This window comes from Macrobrachium nipponense, chromosome 19 (assembly GCF_015104395.2).
Source record: "Macrobrachium nipponense isolate FS-2020 chromosome 19, ASM1510439v2, whole genome shotgun sequence".
Classification (NCBI taxonomy): Eukaryota; Metazoa; Arthropoda; class Malacostraca; order Decapoda; family Palaemonidae; genus Macrobrachium; species Macrobrachium nipponense.
This window is the reverse complement of record NC_061088.1, coordinates 67,633,120-67,639,319: the sequence shown is the minus strand read 5'-3', so window position 1 is coordinate 67,639,319 and position 6,200 is coordinate 67,633,120.

Genomic DNA, 6,200 nt, shown 5'->3' with positions numbered 1-6,200 from the left:
TAGGAGAATGAGGAGGTCCCGTGAGAGATTTAGCTGCTGCGGGAAATTTTGCATTAATTTTAACATTAGGAGGTATGTGCATGTCACTAACGGTTTTATCCAACTTACCATTACCCTCAAGGCTAGTATATTTATTATCAATATTATCACAAACCTCCTTTTTATTCATTAACCTCTTATGTAATGGCGGGGATAACGTAAAACTCCTTCATTTTTCGTCAATTAAAAAAACTCCCTATCAAACTCCCGGCTAAAGGTAGTAACACCGATAAAATAGCGCCCCCTTCATGGCTTTTCAGTATATTTTTCTTAGCTACAGACGTTGTTTTCAAGGACACAAGATAAATTTCATACCTTCAATTTCTCAAGTGTTTAATAAATTTCTTATCTTGAGTTAGATTACCACAAAGAAAATTTCTAAAAATTTCCGATATGGTAGCCAGCCACAAAACCACCATTTAAGATTGGAATGACTTTACTTCTCTCGCTGGGTGATAAACATGTGATGAATAAAATAGTTTTTATTTTTATGTATTAAAGGTTGTTTACGGATCATATCTGTACAATTTGAGATTCATCGACCCATGAATTGAATTGACTCGGGTAACCTTTCCAATTAACTTAGTATCGAGTTTTATTATTTTTCTTCCTGCACCTCAGAATAGTGATATCATGTTCCTGGTAGAACTGTGGGAATTAATTCTTCGCGGTAGAGTACTCCCTTTATTTCTTCACCGGCTAAATCTTCCAAGAAGTATATGACATGATTTTGCGATGTATCCACTTTTTGGATTTTAAAAATTCCAGAGTATTTTGAATATTATATCTCCTAAAAACTGCGTTCCGATGCTCATCCGCTATACATACAACGTCTCCAACATTCAAGCTTGAACTGGTGGGTGGATTAACGATAACCGCATTTTTATACATACTTCCCAAAACTTATGTGAGGCATTGTTATAACTGTGAACAACGTCACGCAAGACGTTAATGTATTTTAAGGTGTTCTTATGCGTGAGATATCTATATATCCTGCTCTGAATAGTACTTAATACTCTTTCAGCTATAGATGATTTTATCTCCCTTGAGTAAACGCTATATAATTTTATATTTTTATCCATTAGATATTCTCTTGACGTGTTTGTTATAATATTCCCTGCCCTCATCATTATTCAAACGTGAAATTCCCGAAAATTCTCTAGGTTCGATAATCTTCTTTAAAGCACGACGCATAGTGACACCATCCTTCTTTTTAATGGAATAATTTGTAGATATCTGGAAAACACATCAATAAATATCAGCAAAATGGTGAACACACGATTTGATGTGGTAGTACTTGGAAAGAGGTAAATATATTAAGGCGAAATGCTTGAAAGCAATGAATTTGCTGAAAGTCGTGTCTCGCACTTCGTGGGGTGCAGACCGAACTCAGATGTTGAGATTATATAAAGCCTTGGTCTTTTCAAAATTACGTTATGGGTGTGAGGTGTACACTTCTGCGAAGCCAAATAGCCTTCAAATGCTCAACTCAATTCATCATGGAGGAATACGGTTGTGTACTGGAGCATTTAAATCATCTCTTACTGAGTGTATGATTGTAGATGCTGATGAAGTGCCACTCGATCTTCATTACAAGCGTCTGCTGGTTCGGAGCTGGTATAGATTCCAGAGGCTACCCAAGTCTTTAACCAGCATTTGTATGAGAAATGAAAGGGATTGGCACTTTTATGAAAGTCACCCCAAGCAACCTCATCCATTCGCTCTTAGAGTAAATTTTATTGTCTGTAAATTAAATATGCCAAGAATCGAGATTTTACCAGCAAAATATTCAGTTAGTCCCCCCTGGAACTTTCCAGAGGTAAAATTTTGTAGATATTTTAATGTTTAGAACACTCTTTGCAACATGATGACTCCACTGCAGTTTTCACGGATGGCTCAAAGTCAGATGCTGGTGTCGGCTTTGGTGTAGCCCTCCCTGATGTAGAGAGAAGCTGCAGGTTATCATCTGTTGCATCGATTTTTACAGCAGAATTATATGGAATTTTAAAGGCTTTGAAGGAAGTTTTAATTCGGAATGAAAATAATTTTATTATATATTGTGACTCAAGAAGTGTTCTTCAGTCGCTGGAATCTTTTAACCCTCTAAACCCTCTGATTTTAGATATATTGGAATGGCTGATTTTACTAAAAAGAAGAGGGAAAGAAATAAAGTTCTGTTGGGTTCCTTCCCATGTTGGGGTGGCTGGGAATGAGAAAGCTGACCAACTTGCAAAGTCTGCGGTCAGCTCCCCAGAACCCAGAACATGCCTTCTACCATATCGGGATTTGTATCCTCTAGTAGGTCAGAGAATTAAAAAATGTTGGCAGTCCCAGTGGGAGGATATTTTAACTAATCAAAAAACGTAGTATCACTTCATCAGTGTCTCCTTGGTCATATCCATATATGCCAAGGAGACAAGAAACGATGTTGTGCAGATTGAGGATTGGACATACAAGACTTACACTTGGGTTCTTGATGTCTCGTGAAAATCCTCCGTTTTGCGAGAACTGTACTGTGCCCTTGACTGTGAAACATTTGTTGATTGAATGTCCCAGATTCGGGAATTTGAGACATAGGTTCCTGTCTTGGGGGTCGTGACAGAGTAGGTAATTTTATCCTAGCTACAATTCTTGGAAAGGATTGTAATACAGAGCAGTTATATAAATTTATTGGGGAGGCAGGCCTCCTCAACCAAATTTAAATTATACATAGATTGTCTATGTAAGAACTTTTATATATGAACAAAATTTTTGTATACATATATTTATAGATATATGAAATTTATTTAAGATTTAATTTTTTCTATTTAATTTATTTCGGTGTCAATTACCCAGATGTTGTGACGCCAGATTTGATAGACACAATCAATCAATCAATCAGTCAAATATCAGCAAATATTTAAATCCCTTATTGTACCGAGCTAATTTTGGCATATCAGCTAAATCACTATCACTCGAGGTTTGGGTGATATGATTTTTCTTCTGGGGAATTTTTTTCACGTGATTTTATGAATTGTGCAAGACTTTTGCCCGTGTAAGGATTCTTTAACATTTTCTCGATTAATTTTGTTATCCAGATTTTTCGCTGCTATGAATAAAGAGTCTACCCCACTGAAACTACCAACACCTTGTGCATCCCCGTATAAAGTTTTAAGAAGTTTTAACTTCTTTATCCATGTTGGTAAGCTATTTGATATTCCGTTTCACCCAGAAGATTAGTTCGAAGGCTGTAACAGTTCATGTGTTGACGGGGCAAAGTTTACTAACAAATAACTGTACTGGTTACGCGATAGAGCCTTTTTATATATATCCGAAAATGCTGACGCTTTTTGACGACCGAATAACTGTCGACCTGAAGTTTCATTTGACTAAAATCATGATTTTTCATTAGAAACTAATGTGAACAATTCAGGCTTATACTTCTACTAAACTTTCCAGAATGAAACATATTGTGTTATGAATATAACTGAAATAGATGAATGATGTCCTGCTGTGAAGGCGATAGTGACAAATTTATTATCACTCACTTCTAAGAAACAATCATCTAGTATAAATAACAAGCCTTTATTACCCTCCATCCCCTTTTCAGTGTAATCAAAGGGATTTAAAATTTCTTTGGAGACTTTAAATTTGGATCCTATAGAGGTGTGCATTTCGAGGGGATGTTCAGATACCGTACACTATAAAATATATTTTGGAAATGCGCATCATAAAAGTTCAATGATCTTTTGACATATGACTGACTTGCCGCTGTTACTAAACCCCGCTATTATGATACGGGCGGGATTGGCAAAAAGATTTGAAATCAGCTCGGGGAAGGGACCTGTTGCCATGATGTCAGCACACTCAATACTAGGACATGTATTCTATTCATCTGTCTTATATAGAGGTCAATTATAGTGATTGAAAGTTGACAGCAATAACATTTGTTTAATTTTTTTAGTGAAATATATATATAGGACACTCATACAAGGTTTTACATAATATATTCGCAAAATAACTATATATATAATAAAATATTTACATTACAAATATAATAAAATATGTACAATACAAAATAACTATACATACGTATATATGTGTGTATATATATATATATATATATATATATATATATATATATATATATATATATAATATAGTGTGTGTGTGTGTGTGTGTGTGTGTGTGTGTAGATAAAATAAAACTACTACAAAAAAAAAAAAAAACATAATTGGCCACTAAGTCAAGGTGAAATGCCCTCGTTTCATAGGAGGATGGGGTGAATCCATTTCCCTACAAGGTAAAAGAGATGCCAGTGACGATGAAGAGAGAGTTTATTTTACATCCCCTACTTTACTGTGCACTCTTCACCGTTTTGAACACCCTTTCACTCGAGGGAAATGATGTGAAGGGTAGGCTCCACTTTGGGGGGTGCCGATCGTAAAAAATATTTGCCAAAAATACACTAATCAAGACAGGCTAATGAAATTTTCAGGCATTATTAGCACTATAATAATGCATATTCCCTGTGAGTTTTATCATCCTACAGGGAAAATTAATGATTTTATGAAAAAAAAAGTGAAAAAACGGAAATTTCCGGCCCCTCATACTGAAGGTTATTTGGTGATTGGTGAGAAACTACAGTCTTGAATAGAAATTCGGTCTGACAGAATGTTGGTATATCCACCTGGAACATGCACAAAAAAAATTATCAAAATAGAACAGTAAATAAGCACGTAATAACAAAAAAAAAAGAGCAACAACTTCGTAAGTTCAGCGAAAGCCTGCCGAAAAATCAGACTATAGCTAGGAAGAAATATTCAGGAAAAATTCAAATCTCGATTTAGGGACAAAACCTTTTGAGAGTTTGTAGTTATTATGTCACTTGATAGCCTAAAACATCTAAAAATTATATTATTTAGGACAATCAAAGAAAACCCACCTCCAAAAAAAAAAAAAAAAAAAAAAAAAAAAAAAAAAAAAAAAAAGGGTGGGGGTGGTTTTTTCTTTGATTGTCCTAAATAATATAATTTTTAGATGTTTTAGGCTATCAAGTGACATAATAACTACAAACTCTCAAAAGGTTTTGTCCCTAAATCGAGATTTGAATTTTTCCTGAATATTTCTTCCTAGCTATAGTCTGATATTTCGGCGGGGCTTTCGCTGAACTTACAAAGTTGTTGCTCTTTTTTTTGTTATTACGTGCTTATTTACTGTTCTATTTTGATAATTTTTTTTGTGCATGTTCCAGGTGGATATACCAACATTCTGTCAGACCGAATTTCTATTCAAGACTGTAGTTTCTCACCAATCACCAAATAACCTTCAGTACGAGGGGCGGAAATTTCCGTTTTTTCACTTTTTTTTTCATAAAATCATTAATTTTCCCTGTAGGATGATAAAACTCACAGGGAATATGCATTATTATAGTGCTAATAATGCCTGAAAATTTCATTAGCCTGTCTTGATTAGTGTATTTTTGGCAAATATTTTTAACGATCGGCACCCCCCAAAGTGGAGCCTACCCTGAAGATGGGTGTAGGGATGGAGGAGGAGCAGGAATTCTCGAGGTGCTAGGAATAGCGGGTGGAATGTCAGATACAGAGGATGCTGCTGGCACCAGCCCCTCCATTACCTCTAGTTCCTTCTCCTCCACCACACCCTCCACCCTCTCCTCCACCCCAATGTCTGGATGGCCATGCACCAACAATTTATACGGTGTCACATAATATCTCTTATCCTCTAAAGCAGGGGTCTCCAAACTTTTCAATGTAAGTGCCACATTATATATTTCCCACATTTATGCGGGCCAAAGGAAAAAAATCAGTGTCAGTAATTTAATTTCCTCAAATATTACAGTTAAACATGGACAAATTAAAACATATCTTGTTGGAAAAAATCAGGGTAAACTAAATAGATTGCTGCCTTTATTTTTATGCAACCAAATTATTGTGACGAATGATACTGACGTTTTGACTTCAAAATTTCATTGAAATCAGGTTCCAGATTACATGAGAAGAATTTATTTCAAATGATCATCAGACAAATTTGCTCGATGTTAGATTTCACATACTTCATTTTGGAAAATGTTCGTTCACACAAGTATGTTGTACAAAAATGGACACAAAACTACAAGCAAACTTTATCAAATTTAGAAACTGATCTGGCTGCAGGCATTT